General features: G+C 48.0%; 1 long non-coding RNA gene across 1 annotated transcript; it reads left to right on the top strand.

Annotated features, from left to right (window-relative positions):
- The first annotated feature begins 7,552 nt into the window (after positions 1 to 7,552).
- Positions 7,553 to 20,575, top strand: LOC121820441 (uncharacterized). Its single transcript, XR_006060973.2, has 3 exons — positions 7,553 to 7,688; positions 8,583 to 8,953; positions 9,780 to 20,575. It is a non-coding gene; the product is annotated as an uncharacterized LOC121820441 (long non-coding RNA).
- The last annotated feature ends 544 nt before the right edge of the window (positions 20,576 to 21,119 follow it).

The raw sequence follows: 21,119 nt of genomic DNA on the forward strand, positions 1-21,119 counted from the left end.
CCAAGAACCTGGCTTCCTCCCCTGGGAGTGATGACGGGAGCTTGTTCTCCTCCGAACAGCATACCCCTTTCATCAGCAAGCCCTTTCCCGGAGCTTTCCAATGAGGCAAGAAAGGATGGTCCCAGCTGAAACAGTCGACATGCAAGGAGAATATGATGAGTGTGTACGAATCCAAATCAGCAAGAAGGTGGAGAAGGTGGTGCTAACCATAAAGCCCCAGCGTCCCAGGCTGGAAGCGATGGATGAAGAAACGCAGGGGGACAGCTCCGGAGCAGCTCGCCCTGCCGGGGAGAGGTGCACGACCTCGCCAGAGAGGAACAGCACATCAGGAAAGAACTGTACTGTTGAGTCCGGGCCAGGTCTTCTGTCTGCGAGAGACCAACAGCTTCAGATGTTTTCCACGCACATGTGAAATCAGTGCCTTTTTTCCTTCCAGATGAGTGAATCTGGGGGCACCGAGCCAGAATCAGAAAAGTTTCTGCAGATTTCTCCTAGAATTCCAAGGGCCTGTAAATCCTGCTGCTGGCTGGGAGCCTGCTTGAGATTATTTTTAATGCAGGAAACGATGTATTTGAGCATCTGGCCTGGGAAATGGACTAAATCTGTCCCTAGCATAATAGGTTTGGAAAGAGCTGGAAGACAAATTGAGACTGTGGGTGTAAACAGAAGAAAAGGTGGCAGAAGGCGAGCCAGATGGATGCGCTCAAACACAAAACACAGACAAACAAAAGCTGCTCGGGACACCAGAGGCGCACATGTGCCTCGGGGGACCCAGAACAGGACGGGCACCAGGGGGCCTTCTTGGCTTGGAAGCGTCTAGACGAAACGTCTGGCTCCCAGGACGGATCCTGCATCTGAATAAGCAGGAAATCTAAACTGGCTCTCACGCAGGGCGATCCCTGGCCACGCTGTGACAGGTGGCCCCAAACTGGCCTGGGGCATGAATTCAGAACATAGACGCATCACTGGGTTAGGCTCAAGGCTGGGGCAGCAGTGTGATCAGAGGCAGGAATTTGCAGAAGATGACTTCTTGATTACTGTGTGTAATTGTGTGTAGAGGGTCTCACAACAATTATTGTTAGTTAGGGGCACTAACCACGAAGGCAGTGATGCTGGTGTTGGCTGATAAGAGAGCTCCGTATTTGGCTGCCTTACTGTAGGAAGGGCAGGGAGGCACGGGGTGGAGTGGGGAGGGTATCGATGGTTAAAAACATCCACTGCTGAACTGTATCCCGTGCTCATGAGTCAACTGTTTCCGGGAGAAGCTGTTGTCCAAAAGGCATAATTTCATCTCCACCCAGCAGACACTTATGACTGAAAAAAATAGTAAATTTTTCATTTGCTGAGAACATTCCCCAGAGTACCAGAAACAGTCCTGGGAGGGACAGGCAGAGCCAGAGATGCCACTGAGCCAGGTGCCTGTAACAGCCCAACAGTAAGCCATTCTGCTGCCCTTTTCAGAGCTGTAACGCGGGACCCGCCCAGTCAAGCCTCCGAGAAGCTCGTTCCGATTGCCCACAGTTCTCGGGTCCCCTTCACGTTTGTCGTTGCAGCTCTGTTCTCCCTGTCCGTTTCCTTTGCAGTGTGTACCCCATGCAGTCGAATCTCATGCTTCTGAAATGAGAAATACAACTGCTGGTTCTCATCTCTTTGGGGGAAATTAGTCTAATTTCTCTATCAATTGCGAGCATGCTTTGGCTGTTGAACAGAGCTTGAACAACATCGGAAGTAAATTAACTTCAGGTGTAGGTGAGACCCCAGGGGGCTGAGGGTGACCTGGCGCTTTTGGTTTGGGGAAGGGGCTTTGCAGTGGGTGCGCCCTGTGTTCAGATGAAAGCAAGACGCTCACGCCTTTGCCAGGCGGGCCAGAAGGGCCCTGTTCATGCCTGATGTCACCAGGTGATGGTCAAGCACCCCTCTCTCAGCAAGGGTCTCATGTTTCTTGATAAACTATATTACCAGTCTAATTTAAGTGCAAATAAAATAAGGAACAAAAGTTTATTTTGTGATAGAAGCCAGGCAGACACAAAAGGCCACTGTTACTTGATTCCAATATGAATTATCCGGAATAGATACATTCACAGAGATAGAAAGTAGATGAGGACATACTCGGGGGGCGGGGGCGGGGGGGGGAAGTGGGGAGTGACAGCTAGTGGAGGTGGGGGGCTTCTTTTTTGGGGGAAGAAAATGTTCTAAAGTTGATCGCAGTGATAGTTGCAAGAATCTGAATACACTAAAACCCACTGAATTGTCCACTTTAACTGGGTGATTGGTATAATATATGAATTCCATCTCAATAAAGATGCTGTGTTAAAAGCTTAAAAAGAGTTAAACCAAGGAGGGGGCGGGATAAATTGGGAGATTGGGATGAACAAACACAAACTAAAATTATCTAAAATAGATAATTGACAAGGACCTGCTGTAGAGTACAGGGAGCTCCACTCAGTATTCTTTAATAACCTGTATGGGAAAAGAATCTAAGAAAGAGTGGATATGTGGGTATGTATAACTGATTCTCTTTACTGTACACCAGAAATGAACACAATGTCACAAATCAACTATACTCCAATAAAACATTTTTAGAAAGATTTAAACCACAGAAATACCATTAAAAAAGGACAGAAAAAACCTTGTCCTCTGTGTTTCTGCTAGTGAGAAAGGCTGTATTTGAAGGCCTGGTCCCCCTTAGAGGAGAGGCTGGGCCTTCACTTTGAGGGGAAGTGGTAACCCTCGCTGGCCCTGGAGGGGCCCACACCACAGAACCTGCATTTTTCTGAGTGAGAAAGGGGGTGCAAGGTTGCCCACAGTCACTGCTGAGAGTCAAGGTATGCGGGTTGCCCTTCAGAAGATGGAGGGATTGGGGAGCGGGGGCCAGTACCTTGCGTATGAGGGCAGGCAGGTGCAGGCAGAGTCCAGCAGCAGTGATCGACCGGAGGGAAGGCAGGAGATTCGGACTGGGGCTTGCGGGTCCTCACACCCATGGCCCCTGGACTCCTGCTTAGGGAGGGGGAATGAGGAGTCCTGGGGGGCAGGGAGTGGAGGTAGGTTTGGGGGATAGGAGTTCATCTCCCAGGAGAGTTAAGCCCATTATTCCACGTGGAGCACAGAGTCAGAGTGGACACAGATCTGCCCATTTTAGGTCAGAAACTCTAGGACGCAAAGGACAACCACAAAGTATCCACTTAACTGGAGGGTCCCTCAGCTCACATCCTTTGACAAAGGTTGCTGTTGTTGCTGTTTAGTTGCTAAGTTGTGTACGACTCTTTGTGACCCCATGAACAATAGCCCACCAGGCTCCTCTATCCTTGGGATTCTCCAGGCAAGAGTACTGGAGTGGGTGCCGTTTCCTTCTCCAGGGGATCCTTCTGACTCAGGGACTGAACCCATGTCTCTGGCATTGCAGGCAGATTCTTTGTAGCTGAGCCACCGGGGAAGCCCTTGAAAGAAATTCAGCTTAGTCCAGCCGCTCAGTCATGTACGACTCCTTGCGACCCCACGGACGGCAGCACACCAGGCCTCCCTGTCTATCGCCAACTCCCGGAGTTCACCCAAACTCATGTCCATCGAGTCGGTGATGCCATCCAGCCATCTCATCCTCTGTCGTCCCCTTCTCTTCCTGCCCCCAATCCCTCCCAGCCTCAGAGTCTTTTCCAATGAATCAACTTTTCTCATCAGGTGGCCAAAGTATTGGAGTTTCAGCTTTAGTATCAGTCCTTCCAATGAACACCCAGGACCGATCTCCTTTAGGATGGACTGGTTAGATCTCCTTGCAGCCCAAGGGACTCTCAAGAGTCTTCTCCAACACCGCAGTTCAAAAGCATCAATTCTTCAGTGCTCAGCTTTTATGATAGTCCAACTCTCACATCCATACGTGACCACTGGAAAAACCAAAAGAGATTACAGGGCCACAAATGCACCATCCGTCCACCATCGCCAGGATCCTCATTCGTGGGAAGAGAGTTGAACTTGAAACCTGCGAGAAGCCTAAAAGTTCCCCTTTACATTTTCCTATCCTCTGCCCCTCGGACAGGGCCTGGCGCTCAGCAGTGGCTGTTAGGGTGGACGGACTGACGGCTGGATAGGTGAACCGCACACATGGGATTCACAGGAGCAGAGAATGCTACTAGACCCAGCTCAAGGCCAGGGCGCTGCACGTGGGTCACCAACAGAGGGCGCTCTAAGCCTTAAGAGCAAGGCCAGGGGCCCGGACAAGAAAGCCTGTTTGGTGCAGGGGTGATGGAACTCGGGTTCCCTGCAGACCAGAGGCGGAGACGCTGCATTCAAACAGGAGCTGGGAGACAGACACTGAACCCCAGTGTCCATGCGCTGGGGGCAGGGAGGAGACAGAGGCATTCCCTGCCTGGGCACTTTGAAAAGGAAATTAAACCCCTGGGTCCAGGGTGGGGTCCATGACAGGTTTGTTGGGCAGCTCTGCACAAGGCTCAGCATAGGGAAGGCGCACAGTCAGTATGTCCCGAATGGAATGAATGAATGAAGGAGGCCAGGAGGATGAGATCATAACCGGACCATGTGATTCTCAGGCCGTAACCAGATATGTATATTCCTAGGGCGTCACTCTGCCCTCTGCCATCATCTGTCTTGGGAACCAGAGGTTGGACGTCAATCTCTGTATACCACTGGCTGGGGTCTGTGCCTGTGCTGGTCTTTCCGTTGGACGGAGCCGAGGGTGGCCTAGTTGTGGACCTTTTCTGGGAGATCAGTCCCTACTCGCCCACCCTCCACCCCTTCCCAAACCACAAACACGGGGCAGACAGAGCAAAGAGGGAGCAGCACGGAAAAGAGCGCAAAGCTCTCCCATGAGGGCAGGCACGTGAGGCCACCACATCTTCAGGTGAGTGTCCCTCTGACGTCCTGAGGGTCTGGAAGGATGGGGCTCCAAGGGGATCCAGGAGCAGAGACAGAGCCGGACAGCCGTGCCGCGGAGCCCTCATCACATTGCTTCCCGCTTCTGCGTGGGCCTGTCTCTGGGACGATTTGTTTCTTCACTGCAAGTCCTTGGTTTTATTGTCCATCTTGATTGCAGAGGGAGCTTCCCAGGTGGCGACAGCAGTAAAGAATCCATGTGCAGGAGACACATGAGGTTCTGGCACGTGTGTCAGAGGGAGGGAGGAGGAGGCCTGGGCTCTCCTGGCCAAACTTCAGCCTTGAAGACATTCTAGGCCTCCTTCCCTCTCCTATCTCCTTTCCCCACTTTCCTGAGGACATGGTGTTCCCTTACTGCCTGTGGGGACCCCAAAACCCTTCTCTGTGTCCAGGCTTCACCCAGAATTCCTTCTCCTCCTCCCTTCCCTCCAACCTGCCCTCTGCTTTCTTGCCCCTGCCGTCTTCCTGATGCACTCAGCAGCAGACTTCCCATCCCAGCTCATTTGTGAGCATGCACATGGTCCAGGGCTCAGCAGCAAAGAACCCGCCTGCCAGTGCAGGAGACACAGGAGACTCGGGTTCGATCCCTGGGTTGGGAAGATCCCCTGGAGGATGGCATGGCAACCCACTTCAGTATTCTTGCCTGGAGAATCCTATGGTCAGAGGAGCCTGGGGGGCTACTGTCCATGGGGTTGCAAAGAGTCAGACACACACACATTGCAGTCAAGGAAATCTGCCCAGAAATGGGCTCAGGAGTGGATGAGAGGGCCCGCAGGATGGGTGCTCTGAGCTGCAAGGGGGGCTGCCTGACAATTCGCCTCCTGGGCAGGCGGTGAAGCTCACACTGGCCTTGGGGCCCCGCTGCAGGTGGCCAGGCAGCAGCCTCGCCCCTCAGAAGGTGGCTCAAGGACAGATGCTGTTAAAAACAAACCACAGGAGCGAGTCCCTCACAGCAAGCAGTGCGTTCTGCCAAAGGCGGTCGCTGCAGACTCCGGGTTGATTGGGGAGGGTTCTTTCTTCTTTCTTGTGGGTTTGGAGTTCTCTGTAAGAGCGAGCTGTTGAAAGCACCCGTGAACTCGTTATTTCTGGTCTTAAATTCTTCTGGGACAAGCTCCACAGACTCTCAGGGTTTTCGTGCTGACGGGAAAAAGAGTAAGAACTTCAGTCTCCCTTTATTCACTGTGAGAACGTCAGAATCTTAGGTGGCTGGCGACTGCCTCCTACCTCCACACACACAGTCACTCACACACACACAACGCTCACATACTCAGTCTCACAGTATACTCTCACAGACACACACACTCACAGACACTAACACACACACTGTGACACTTTCACAACACTCATACTCAGTCTTACACACACACAGTCACACACACACACAACACTCACATACTCAGTCTCACAGCATACTCTCTCAGACACACACACTCACAGACACTAACACACACACTCTCACACTTTCACAACACTCATATACTCAGTCTCATACACACACACACAAATCGTGGTCAGGATGAACTTGCCCGTGTCAAATGCCAGCTGATGGACATCACTTTGGCGTGTTGCCGTGGCACCAGCTCACGTAGCACCAGCTCACGTAGCACCAGCTGGGGATGTCCCCATGGAGCCCCAACCGTGAGGTCCCCCCAGCTCCTCGAGGGCTTGGAAACCGTACTTTGAGTGAAACTAGAAAAATCCGAAAGGAAAGGATAGGATTAGCTGTCTGTGGGAGTTGTTGGTAAACATGGGGCCAGAGAAGTTGGAGTCACTCAGCACTCAGGAGACTCAAGGGGAAAAGTGGCCTGGAGGGAGATGCGCTGGGCGGCCCCACCAGGCCCTGTCCAGAGAGGGGCAGGGAGCACTTGCCCCTGGAGGCTAAATCGGGGAGAAGAGATGCAATCATCAAAGACAGACTGACCTGCGCCCCCCAGCAGGGAGGGAGGGTCTGGCTGGACCCCTGGGAGCTGCCCAGAGTCCGTCTGGGAGAAGGGGCCCCCAGTGCTGGAAGAGGGCCCTTTCTGAAGCTGGACCATGGCCGGCATCCATGTCCTGCCCTGGGGCTCTGCCTGCGAAGACCAGTGCACTGGGCAGAGATGGCCTGCCCTTACCCATTCCTTCTTTCCCTGGAATCTAGGAACCCTTGGCTTGGGGTATGGGGCTTCCCAAGTGGTGCTAGTGGTAAAGAACCTGCCTGCTAGTGCAGGGGACTTAAGAGATGTGGGTTTGATACCTGGGCCAGAAAGATTTCCTGGTGGATGGCATGGCAATCCACTCCAGTATTCTTGCCTGGAGAATCCCTTGGGCAGAGGAGCCTGGTGGGCTACAGTCCATGGGGTTGCAGAGTCAGACACGACTGAGTGACTCAGCGCTGCATGCCATTGCCTGGGGCGGGGGGCGAAGGGGGTGCAGTGTAACTAGTTTATTAGGCCTAAGGACGAGAGTGGCAGAACCCTGTTAGCTTTCAGGGACACCTTAACTAATCACCACGAACTGGCAGCTTAAAGCATCAGAGAATCACCCTCCATGGTTCCCGGGGCCAAAAGTCCAAACTCCTGGTGCTAGCCTGGCCACAGGCCCCCTGGAGGCCCCAGAGGAAGAGGACCCTTGTTCCCTCTGCCAGCTTCCTCATCACCCGTCCTCATCACTCCAGCCTCAGCTTCGTCTCGTGGCTTCTCTTCTATGTGTCTGTGTCCCAGACCTCCCTCTGCTCCTGTAAGGACATTTGTCTTAGGACTTAGGACCCAACCGAAACCTAGAGCGATTTCACCTCTTAAATACATCTGCAGAGACACTTTTTCCAGGTGAGTCTGCGTGGAGTGAGTGGTGGGTGAGTGGGGTGGGTGTGGAGTGAGTGGTGGGTGAGGGGGGTGATTGAGGTGAGTGGAGGGTGAGGGGGTGGGTGTGGAGTGAGTGGAGGGTGAGGGGGTGGGTGTGGAGTGAGTGGTGGGTGAGAGGGGTGGTTGAGGTGAGTGGAGAGTGAGGGGGGTACAGATTCAATGTTGTAACAAATTAAATAAAGACTTACATCTCAACTATCACCTAGGAAGAAGCTTCTAGATGAGGTAGGGTGTGGAATCAACCAGAGGCCAGGGTAAACGCATTCATCAAAACTATAGTTTCTTCCCCTTTACCCCTCAGGGGAGTATAAGCAGCGATCATCCTGACTCTGCCAGTCCTTGGACTCTGGCCTTCAGCCCTGGCAGTGGTAGCCAGCTCCCCAAGGGGTGGTGGCTCCTGCTTGAACAGGCCCAGCCTCAGGGCACCTGCCAGGGCCAGGGAGCAGCTCTACCAGTGCCCAGCAGGCCTGGAGCACACACTGGAGGTGCCCGGCCACCCAGGGTTAGGGGTTAAGACCCTAGGGTCCCTAATCAGTGTTTGAATCTTACATCTTCTGGTGACATGATCGTGGGCAGATTCTTCAACTTCCCAACCTTCATCTGAAAAATGGGTGGGTATGAAGATTGTAAATTTCCAGGTAAACAGCCTGATAACATACTGTGTGCCTGGCTTGCACGGTGTGTTCAAAACATGCTTGTTGTTACGGTTACCATCACAAAGAGGAAGGAAATTCACTGATCACACCCCTTCATCTGACCTCTCAAACCTCAGGGCTAATGGGCTGGAAACAGAATTGTAAACCCGCCCTTTCCCCCATGAATTCTTCCACTTTCTAACCTATTTGTCATTTGTTACAGACATTTGTTTTTTCAGTCACTCTGAGACACTGAGACTTTCTCCGGATGGTCTGATTGATGTAAAATGTCAGGCCGGTTTCCTAGCTCTAAGGAGCCATGAGGAAGGAAGCTATTTCAGAGGCCTCTGCCTTGTCTCCTAAGTGTGGTCCTGCCTGTCAGGGCAGCTCTGTGCGCTGCCGCTGCAACCCCTCCCCGCGTCCTGGAGCAGGAGCTGCTGTCTTCCCAACAGGGCAACGTGTGGGGCATGTGACGGAGGCCTGGCCCATAGAGCTCCACTCCTGAGGCTGGGGGGAAAAACCAAATGCCCCTCACCAGGCAGGGCCCGGCACTCACGGCCTTTGTGCTGTCCCGGCTCCACACACAAGAAGCAGGTAGGATGAAACCTGCGTCTCCTCACCTCCCCCCATCCTGCATGAGTGGACCTGGCCCACCCGCCCCCCTCACCCTCCACTCACTCCACACCCGCCCCCCTCACCCTCCATTCACCTCAACCATCGCCCTCACCCACCACTCACCTCAACCACCCCCCTCACCCTCCACTCACCTCAACCACCCCCCTCACCCTCCACTCACCTCAACCACCCCCCTCACCCTCCACTCACCTCAACCACCCCCCTCACCCTCCACTCACCTCAACCACCCCCCTCACCCTCCACTCACTCCACACCCACCCTCTCACCCTCCACTCACTCCACACCCACCCCCTCACCCCCCACTCACCTCAGCCATCCCCCCTCACTCACTCCTCATCACTCCACTCACCCTTCACTCACCCTCAATCACCCCACTCATTCCCCCACCCCCCCGCTCTCCACCCACCCATCCCCACTCACCCACTCACCCCTCCTCACCCTCACTCACCACTGCTCACCCCCTTTCATTCCCTACCCCTTTCTTCACCCCCCACATCCCTCAGTCACCCTCCTCACCCACCCCAGTCGCTCCGCTTTTCTTTCTCTCCCTCGAATGCTCCAGGAATTCCCAGCCCAAGGCCTTTGAATTTGCTATGCCAGTTGCACTCTCCAGGGACCTTCACGAGGCCTGCTCCCTTTCACGCCTCAGGTGAGGCCACCACATAAATGCCCCGACACTTTATCTGCAAGTCAAGCCGGCTGGTTTATTTCCTTCACAATGCCAGTCTGTATTTTGAGTTGTCTTACTTGTGTGTTTACCAGTTTCTTGTCTGTCTTCTCCGAGGTGGCCACAGCTGTTGGGTGTACACACTGTGAAGTTCCCTGAGTACAGAGGATGAGGTGTCAGGAGGAGAGAGGATGGGAGAGGACCTCGGGGCACAGCGGTTACCAATGGCGGCTGCTGTCTAGGGAGCTGAAGGATGGAAATGGCATCGAGCGTCAGGACGGAGGTGAAGGTTTGGAAGCACAGGGAGCTCACACCTGGTTTTAGCAAAGACTACTACTGTTACCCTAGCAATCTTCAGGGATGGGCAAGATGGAGGATTGACCTTGAGATGTCCAAGAGCAGGAGACCAGGCATGGAGACTCTGGGGTCCCAGGAAATGAGTCACCGAAGGCTTCTCAGAAGAAGAGCCCACAGTCCAGCGACAAGCCTTGACTTCCAGGGGAGGGAGGCGTGATTACTGTCTGCTGACGGGGTGGGCGAAGTCAATCAGGGGCGAGAAAGGCGAGCTATGGCAGAGCTCTGGTCCTGCCTCTGCGACAGGGAGCGTCCGTCTGTCTGTCTGCCAGGAGTCCCGGTCACTGCCCTGGAGCAGACCTGTGGCTTCCTCTCTTTATGGGATCAAGCAGAACTGTTCACTCCCTCACCTGTTTTTTAAGCTGACTGTGAAGATTATCTGGTTAACCTTCCTAAAGGTCTTTCTAAAAGAAATCCAGTCAGTCAAATATTTACCTTTATTTTCAAAACACATTTCCCTTTTAAACGAGCTTTTATTTTGGAATAATTCTAGGTTTAGGGAGAAGTTGCAAAACTTTTATAGAATTATAAAATACAGAAATCCTGTATTTCCTCCATGTTGTTTCCACTAATATCAGCAGCTTTCATTATCGTAGTATGTTAGTCAAAACTTGGGCGTTAACTGCAGATGGTGACTGCAGCCATGAAATTACAAGATGTTTGCTCCTTGGGAGAAAAGCTAACTTAGCATATTAAAAAGCAGAGACATTGCTTTGCTGACAAATGTCCATATAGTCAAAGCTATGATTTTTCCAGTAATTGTAAATGGATGTGAGAGTTGGATCGTAAAGAAGGCTGAGCATTGAAGAATTGATGCTTTTAAACAGTGGTGTTGGAGAAGACACTTGAGAGTCCCTTGGATGGCAAGGAGATCAAACCAGTCAGTCCTAAAGTAAACAGTCCTGAATATTCATTGGAAGGACTGATGCTGAAGCTGAAGCTTTGAATACTTTGGCCACCTGATGCAAAGAACTGACTTGTTGGAAAAGACTCTGCTGGGAAAGATTGAAGGCAGGAGGTGAAGGGGACAGCAGAGGATGAAATGGTTGGATGGCGTCACTGACTCAATGGACATGAGTTTGAGCAAGCTTCAGGAGTTGGTGATGGACAAGGAAGCCTGGCTTGCTGCAGTCCATGGGGTCTCAGTCAGACATGACTGAGTTACTGAACTGAACTGAGGGCGTTAACATTGGTGCAGTACTGCCAACGAAGCTCCAGTCATATTTGAATTTCATCAGCTTTTCCACTAATGTCCTCCTTCTGTTCCAAGAGCACATCCAGGATCCCACATGGCACTTAGTCATCATGTCCCCATAGTCTCGTCAGTCTTTGACAGTTTTTCAGGCTTTCCTTGTTTATCATGACCTTGAAAGTTCTGAAGAGTGCTGTCCACGTGTGTTGTAGGACGTGCCTTAATTTGGATTTGTCTGATATTTCTCATGTTTAGACTAAGGTTATGGGTCTTGAGGAAAAATACCAACAGGCAAAGTGCGTGAGAGGCATTTTTTTTTTTTTAAGATTCTTAAAAAAGATTCTTCAATGCCTTTACTGCTAACGGGATGGTATGAATTTTCAAGAGGGAAAGCTGTTTCTTACAAAAACAATTTCAGGAAAAAGATATCCTAAGGTAACTTGCTGTGTAGTCTTTCTTTTCCTACATGTTTTCACTGTTGATGTGGTTTAGTCCCTCAGTCTTTCCTGACTCTTTTTCGACCCCATGGACTGTAGCCCGCCAGGCTCCTCTGCGGAGTGGGTTGCCATTTCCTTCTCCAGGGGGATCTTCCAGACCCAGGGATTGAACCCAGGTCTCCTGCATTGGCATGTATGTGCTTTACTGCTGAGCCACCAGGGAAGCCCCATGTATTTTCATCCTGACCCTATTTGCTAACCAGATGTCTGGGTCTGTCCTCAATGCTTTAAAGCTGGCTCAGCAATAAAGGGTCTTGGCTTTTTCCTGCTCCTTCAGTATAAACACCCACAGTGGTACTAGCTGCAGGGGGAGGGGCCAGAGTCAAAAAGGTGTTGAATATCAGTCTCTGAAGGTGATGCAAACTGAAGCAATTTGGTGTAGCTCGTGTCTGGTCCTTTTTGCTGGATGACGGTGGCCTCAATGATTTGGGACACATGGAAGGGTACAGGTGCATCCTGCCTCCCCCCAGCCCCGCTGGCCACCCCCGTCCCTACCAGGTGTGTGTAGCAAAGAGAGCAAGTCTTAGGACACATTCTCAAACATGAACCAACTTCTGTTAGCAAGCAGGTAGAACACCAATCAGTCTATCCAGCTGTCCCAAAATTTTGGGTAAGTCCTTGCTCTCTGTTCTTTCAGGCTCTCCAATAAACACTTTGCATGAAAGTTTCACTGGTGGCAAATGAAACTGTATGCCAACAACAGATCAGCTTAAGCAAATCAGATGGCAGAAACCTGCAGGAAGTGGAAGGACCAAGTGAAGTGGGACTGAGACCTTGGGTTTCCCCTTCTTCTACTCTTGACAGGACAGTGGTTCCCATACAAGTCCACCATATTCCCTCAACACCGCCCACTCCAGAAATGAAAAGCTGTTTCCACATCCCTTAGCCAGAGAGCACAGCCTCTGGTGAAGATGGTGGGAAAGGTGTTTGAAGTTGCTGCAGTCTCCTCTGGGCTGGAAATTCCTGCCAGTGTTATGTTTGTTTATTTATTTTTTAATATTTGATAACCAGCCTTGATGTGAGTTCCTGATTAAGGTACTTCAAATACTAACTAAAAGCTTTAGGCTGTGGATTAAGATTAATGTACACACAGATGTTATCCTGTTAGAGAAAATTTAATGTAAGAATGGAAATCATTATAATATAGTATGACAGGAGCAGATAAAGGTATGAGAACCCAAATGTGGAGGTGGATGAGGTCTCACAGTGGGGGCTTAGAGAAATTGCCAGAGAAGGCGCTCTAACACAGAGCTCCAGAGGATGCGAGGCTGTACCTCAGGGGCCACAGGGAGTCGGGGATTGCAGATAGATGGGGTAGCCCAGGAAGGGTACAGAGGGAGGAAAGAAGAGCTGGGCATGGGGCCCAGAGGGCAGGGATGGTGGCAACAGAGGCTGAGAAGGTGAGGGGGTGCAAGTCTTGTAGGCGCTGGACATGAAGCTATCTTGAGTCTTTGTAGAACAAAGAGCTTTATCAGAGGGGTTTTAAGAACTGCAATTCGGGAGACACAGATTGGGGATAAAACTGAAAGAGAGGGGCAAAAGCCATGAGGCTGCTCTTTGGCACAGGAAATGAGTACTTGTTCATAAGGGACAAGCTGCTGCGGGTTGCTTTAGGGTAGAGGTCCTGCCAGTGGATAGGCTGTCGTGAGTGGGGCAAGGGTCTGACAAGAATCTTGAGTTTCTGGTGGATGTTCTGGCTATCGTCCTTAGGAGAAGTGGTCAAAAGTTCAGATTCCATCCAGGCTGAGACGTGCAGACGCCACACCTCCTCAGCGCCCTCACTGTGGAGCAAAGCAGCTCCATTCTGATTTTCCTCCACTAAGGTCACCCAGTCAGAGGAAGGTGGATTGGGGAGCTACGAGAAGACATGTAGCAGAACTGAAAACACATGCTCAGGGGGCTTCCCTGACTGCCTGGTGGTTAAGAGTCTGCCCTTTATTGCAGGGGGCCCAGGGTTCAATCCCTGGTGGGGGAACTAAGATCCTGCATGTTGTATGGCCAGGAAAAAAAAAAAAGAAAGAAAAAAACAGCATGTTCAGAGTTCTGTTTGCAAGCAATCTCCTTGGCTGTCACACGGAAGGAAGGAGGGAAAAGGAACTAGAGTCAGGGTGACCAGATAGAACTTGTGTGTCTATGGTTCAGACAAACGATCTTGAAGGTAGTGACATGAAGGTGGAATAATAAAGTCACCTTGGTGAGTGTGTGCTCTGGAGCCAGGTTCTGTTCTAAGCACGTTCCCTGTATTAAGTCATTTCTTCCCACAACCTTTATTATGTTTATCAGCTTATCACCACCATTTTAGAAATGAAGAAAGAGAGGCCCAGAGACAGTGACCCGATGAAATACGGTTGCCCCACGATATGTGAATCTCAGATAAATAAGGAATACTTTTTAAGTCTACACATACCCCATGAAATATTTGTATTTGTTGAATCTGGCACCCATGGACCCTGAAAGATGAAGAAAATTGCTCAAGGGGGGTCTTAGCTGCCGAGACCCAGACCCAGCACTGGACTCGGGCAGGCAAGTGCCAACTGGTGCCAGGCTCCACCACCCTCCACTCAGCTGCCTGCTCCTGCCGCGAGCACAGCCAGGCAGGCTCCCTGCCCACGGACAGGACTGGCAGCGTGGCGGGCAAGGCGTGGGCAGGCCATTAAGAGTTACTCATCAGGCAGCCCTTCATTTGCCCTTCTGCTCTTCCTACTCTCAGAAGGCCTATTTTCTTCGAACAGATTCTGCAAAGCTCCCATAAGCCACTTTAACGCCTAGAGCAAGATCCATGCCCTGTGACTAAGTAAGTAATTCCCCCCATCTCCATGGCTTTCTCTGCCCTTAGGGATTGGAACATCTTCCAGGGTTTCCAGCTCCCCTTTTGCACTGAGCACGGTAATTAGGAACTTATTCAGACCTGATCTGCATACAATATTGCATTTACTGTCCTACCTACCTGTTGCTACTGGCCTGAGATATGAAACATAATTTAAACATATATGTTTGAACATATTTAACAAGGTTTTACCTGAGGTGCAAAAGGCAATTATGCTTTCAATTCTGGAATGTTTCAGGTTGTCAGAGAATGAAGGCTGGGTGCTGACAGTTCAGTGAAATCCAGGGCAGGAAAACTACCCTAGGAGATAACTAGCCTTAGGAGTTTCATGGAAAAGATGGATATATATATATATATTTTTTTTTTAAAAAGAAAGCAGACCCAGAACAATGCAATGAATACTGTAAGGGAATGTAGGGGAGGCCATAGGAATCCTGATTTTGGAGGAAAAGTGTGGAGTTCTCCATGTGATCCTCATGGAGGCCCCACCCAGACCTGCAGAATCAGAACCTGAGTTCTAAGAAGAACTAAGGATGACTCCTGGGCATGTGAGTTTGAGAAGCATCCCTTGGAGATCACAGAGATGATACACAAAATGAAAGTGGAAGGATGACTGGCTTCCCAGGTGGGGTCCACATGGAGGTAACGGTAAAGTCATGGCACTGTGAAAAGAAATATATTCAGGAAATGACACAATGGTGTCATTGTGTATATGGTATATCAAGAGCCCAGTGGTACGTGGGAGTGATGGATGGAGAGATTGAAAAGGTTGGCAGAGACAGGCTTGGGGATGGGGGACAAGACTGTGGGGCTTTATTGTCAGGGTGAAAGGTTTGATTTTTTTTCTCAATATATATATTTTATTGAAGTATAGCAAGGTGATTCAGTTATACACATACACATAACACATATATTATTTTTCAGATTATTTCCACTATAGGTTATTACAAGATACTGACTATAGGTCCCTGTGCTATACAGTAAACCTGGGTTGCTTTTTGGATATCTATTTTGTTTTAAAAAATTAGAAATCTAGCATTCTATCCATACTAAGTCAAACAAGGGGACTCAAAATGTCATAACATTTTTAGTTAGGCATAGGCATAAGTTTTCTAAGATATATATATATTATGCATACTATTTATATATATGCATATAAAAGCTTTTCTACCACACTTGATAAAAGCTTGAGAAAGAACATCAAAAAAAAAAAAAAAGAGAGAGATGGAGAAATTGGAAAATATAAACTGAATGAAATGGGAGCACTGATTATGGAATTGAAAAAGTGAGACAAACTAGACAAAAGTAGATCATATAAAAAGGTCCAACATATAAAATAAAATAATGAGCGTAGAGTATGAATCAAACATCACAGCTACAGCCTGCTGTGTCTTCCCTCCTCTCCCCAACTGCATTCCCCTTCCTCTTGCCCAGACCTTCTCTTCTGAGTTTGGTGTTTAATAGTCTAGTGTCATAAAAGCTTTTGTGACTTTTGTACAGATGTTTATATGGATTTTGTGTGCATAAACATTGTTTTGCATACCGTGTTACTATACGCATTTTGCTACAACTTGATTTTCTGGATCAGTGCTATTGTTCTGAGATTTATCTATGGTAATACACAAGGCTCTAGTGAACTCATTTTCAGCTATGACATAGTACTTTTAAAGATCATTTTTAAGATTTATTTTATGTGGACCATCTTTAAAGTCCCCATTGAACTTGCTCCAACATTGCCTTCATTTTTTTTTTTTTTATATATATACCTTTGTTTCTTGGCCATGAGACTTGTGGTATCCTAGCTCCTAGACTAGAGATTGAACTCTCACCCATTGCATTGGAAGGCAAAATGCCAACCACTGGACCACCAGGTAAGTCCCTGATATAGCTCTTCTTTGGGGGGGAATATACCAGTATTTTTGTGTCTAGTCTCGCAATGATGGGTATTTTGTTGCCAGGTTAAACAATGCCTAAATGAGAGGGTACTGTGGGTCTTCTTGTGCACATGTTTGGGTTTCTCTAGGGAGCATCGCTAGGAATCTTCCTTTTCATTAGACAGCATCAGATTGTTCTCAAAAATGTTTAGACCTGTTTACACTCCTACATGGAAAGTATGACAGTTTCTGCTTCTCCACAACCTCTCCAACACTTGACATTGTCACATAGAAAAGGTTTTGCTGTTTTATGCGAGTGAGGAGGTATCTCATTTTTGTTTTTATTTCTTCAATGACTAGTGAAGTAGGACATATCATTGTATATTTATTGGCTGTTCAGATTTCCTCTTTTGTGAATTGCCATTGCCTGCTTACTTAGTGGGTGGGTTGATTCATATTGATATGTAATTATTAAAATATTCTGGGCACTGATGCTTTAAATGCTCCCCAGTATGGGAGTCCACATACTCCCCAATATGCTACTGGAGATCAGTGGAGAAATAACTCCAAAAGAATGAAGAGACAGAGACAAAGCAAAAACAACACCCAGTTGTGGATGTGACGTGATGGAAGTAAAATCTGATGCTGTAAAGAGCAATATTGCATAGGAACCTGGAATGTTAGGTCCATGAATCAAGGCAAATTGGAAGTGGTCAAACAGGAGATGGCAAGAGTGAACATCGGCATTCTAGGAATCAGCGAACTAAAATGGACTGGAATGGGTGACTTTAACTCAGATGACCATTATACCTACTATTGTGGGCAAGAATCCCTTAAAAGAAATGGAGTAGCCATCATAGTCAACAAAAAAGTCCAAAATGCAGTACTTGGATGCAACCTCAAAAGCAACAGATTGATTTCTCTTTGTTTCCATTCAATATCACAATAATCCAAGTCTATGCCCTGACCAGTATTGCTGAAGAAGCTGAAGTTGAATGGTTCTATGAAGACCTACAGGACCTTCTAGAACTAACATCCAAAAAAGATGTCCTTTTCATTATGGGGAATAGGAAGGCAAAAGTAGGAAGTCAAGAAACACCTGGGGTAACAGGCAAATTTGGCCTTGGAGTACAGAATGAAGCAGGGCAAAGGCTAACAGAGTTTTGCCAAGAGAACGCACTGGTCATAATGCACCCTCTTCCAACAACACAAGAGAAGACTCTACACATGGACATCACCAGATGGCCAACACCAAAATCAGATTGATTATATTCTTTGCAGCGAAAGGTGGAGAAGCTCTATAGTCAGCTAAAACAAGACTGGGAGCTGACTGTGGCTCAGACCATGAATTCCTTATTGCAAAATGCAGACTTAAATTGAAGAAAGTATAGAAAACCACTAGACCATTCAGGTATGACCTAAATCAAATCCCTTATGCTTATACAGTAGAAGTGACAAATAGATTCAAGGGATTAGATCTGATAAAGTGCCTGAAGAACTATGGACGGAGGTTTGTGACATTGTATGGGAGGCAGGGATCAAGACCATCCCAAAGAAAAAGAAATTTAAAAAGGCAAAATGGTTGTCTGAGGAGGCCTTACAAATAGCTGTGAAAAGAAGAGACGTGAAAGGCAAAGGAGAAAAGGAAAGATATACCCATTTGAATGCAGAGTTCCAAAGAATAGCAAGGAGAGATTTAAAAAGCCTTCCTCAGTGATCAATGCAAAGAAATAGAGGTAAACAATAGAATGGGAAAGACTAGAGATCTCTTCAAGAAAATTAGAGAAACCAAGGGAACATTTCATGCAAAGATGGGGTTCAGAAATGGTATGGACCTAACAGAAGCAAAAGATATTAGGAAGAGGTGGCAAGAATACACAGAAGAACTGTACAAGAGAGATCTTCATGACTCAGAAAACCACGAGGTGTGATCACTCATCTAGAGCCAGACAGCCTGGAATGAGAAGTCAAGTGGGCTTTAGGAAACATCACTATGAACAAAGCTAGTGGAGGTGATGGAATTCCAGTGGAGCTATTTCAAATCCTGAAAGATGATGCTGTGAAAGTGCTGCATTCAATATGCCAGCAAATTTGGAAAACTCAGCAGTAGCTACAGGACTGAAATGGTCAGTTTTCATTCGAATCCCAAAGAAAGGCAATGCCAAAGAATGCTCAAACCCACACAATTGCATTCATCTCACATGCTAGTAAAGTAATGCTCAAAATTCTCCAAGCCAGGCTGCAACAGTACATGAACTGTGAACTTCCAGATATTCAAGCTGGATTTAGAAAAGGCAGAGGAACCAAGGATCAAATCGCCAACATCTGTTGGATTGTAGAAAAAGCAACAGAGTTCCAGAAAAACATCTACATCTATTTTATTGACTATGCCAAAGCCTTTGACTATATGGATCACAACCAACTGTGGAAAATTCTTCAAGACATGGGAATACCAGACCACCTGACCTGCCTCTTGAGAAATCTGTATGCAGGTCAGGAAGCAACAGTTAGAACTGGACATGGAATAACAGACTGGTTCCAAGTCAGGAAAGGAGTATGTCAAGGCTGTATGTCACCCTGCTTATTTAATTTATATGCAGAGTACAACATGAAAAATGCTGGGCTGGATGAAGCACAAGTTGGAATCAAGGTTGCCAGGAGAAATATCAATAACCTCAGATGCGCAGATTACACCATCCTTATGGCAGAAAGCAAAGAGGAACTAAAGAGCCTCTTGATGAATGTGAAAGAGGAGAGTGAAAAAGTTGACTTCAAACTCAACATTCAGAAAACTAAGATCATGGCATCCAGCCCCATCACTTCATGGCAAATAGACGGGGAAACAATGGAAACAGTGACAGACTTTATTTTGGGGGGGCTCCAAAATCACTGCAGATGGTGACTGAGATCATGAAATTAAAAGACACTTGATCCTTGGAAGAAAAGTTATGAGCAGCCTAGATAGCATATTCAAAAGCAGAGACATTACTTTGCCAACAAAGGTCTGTCTAGTCAAAGCTATGGTTTTTCCAGTAGTCATGTATGGATGTGAGAGTTGGACTATAAAGAAAGTTAAGCGCCGAAGAATTGATGCTTTCAAACCATAGTGTTGGAAGACTCTTGAAAGTCCCTTGGACTGCAAGGAGATCCAACCAGTCGATCCTAAAGGAAATCAGTCCTGAATATTCATTGGAAGGACTGATGCTGAAGCTGAAACTCCAATCATTTGGCCACCTGATGGGAAGAACTGACTCATTTGAAAAGACCTTTATGCTGGGAATGATTGAAGGCCGGAGAAGGGGACAACAGAGGATGAGATGGTTGGATGGCATCACCGACTTGACAGACATGATTTTGAGCAAGCTCTAGGAGTTGGTGATGGACAAGGGAGCCTGGCTTGCTGCAGTCCGTTGGGTCTTAGTCAGACACGACTGAGGGACTGAACTGACTGACTGACTGATGCTTTATTGTTGTTGTTCAGTGGCTAAGCTGTGTCCGACTCCTTGCGACCCCGTGGACTATAGCATGCCAGGCTCCTCTGTTCTTTACTATCTCTTGGAGTTTGCTCAGATTCCTGTCCATTGAGTCACTGATGCTATCCAACCAACTCATCTTCTGCCGCCCCCTTCTCCTTTCGCTGTCAATCTTCATGAGTTACCTGTATTTACAAATTCCTTCCTCAAGCTCTGTTTGACTTTATCATATGATTTATGGCAACTTCTCCTGCATTTGAGTTTTTAAATATTTAGTTTAATTAAATGAATCTGTTTCGTTTTCTAGTCCTGGTGCTTCCTGGCCATCTGCCCTTGCACACACACTTTACAGGTATCTTTCTAAGTTACACACAGGCACGCGCATGCACACACTCAGGAGGTAATGCTCCTTATTGCATCGAACTTGCAGAGAACTTTGGGAGAAAACCAGCATCTTTAAGATAATCACCCCGGCCAGACATGGAACAGATTTCACTTATTAGATCTTGTGATGTGTCTCTATGGAGAAGAAAATGGAAACCCAGTTCAATATTCTTGCCTGGGAAATCCCATGGACAGAGGAGCCTGGTGGGCTACAGTCCATGGGGCATCAAAGAGTTGGACATGACTGAGTGCTCACACACATGTATCTCTACAGTTTTATAATTTTCTATATAAAGATCTTGTGCTTCCTTAGATTTTTTTCTCAGACAATTTGCCTTACATTTTCTCTTGCTGTTGTAAATGACTTATTTTAAATTACGCGCCCTAGTTATTGTGAGATTTGATCTTCCAATGATTTGTGTTTTCAGAACAAGTAACTTATGAGTGGAGATTGATCGTTATACTTAAAAGTATGAGCTGATTGACCGTTACCAGGTCCTGTGGCTGGTTTGCCCCATCAAGTGTTCCATGACTGATACAACCAATCCTGGACTAACTCATGTGCTTGTCTGTCCATCTTACAAACTGCTCATCTCCTAGCTTCACAGTGTGACTTCTTCTGTTCTAGAACAGTTTCTTCTTTCATTTCTAGAGAAATCAATAGTTTGCTTCACCTAGCAAGTTCTAGATACACTCCAGACTCATCCGTGAGAGCTACGCTCAGCAGGTTAATTTCCTCGGGCTGCTGGGACTACAGGAAGAAACCGTCTGGGTGGCCTCGTCTGTCTTCTTCAAGGTCCACTCACAGGTTTACAGCACATTCTGTTTATCCACCCTGAATTCACAGTCACGTCTC

This window comes from Ovis aries, chromosome 10, assembly GCF_016772045.2.
Source record: "Ovis aries strain OAR_USU_Benz2616 breed Rambouillet chromosome 10, ARS-UI_Ramb_v3.0, whole genome shotgun sequence".
Lineage (NCBI taxonomy): Eukaryota > Metazoa > Chordata > Mammalia > Artiodactyla > Bovidae > Ovis > Ovis aries.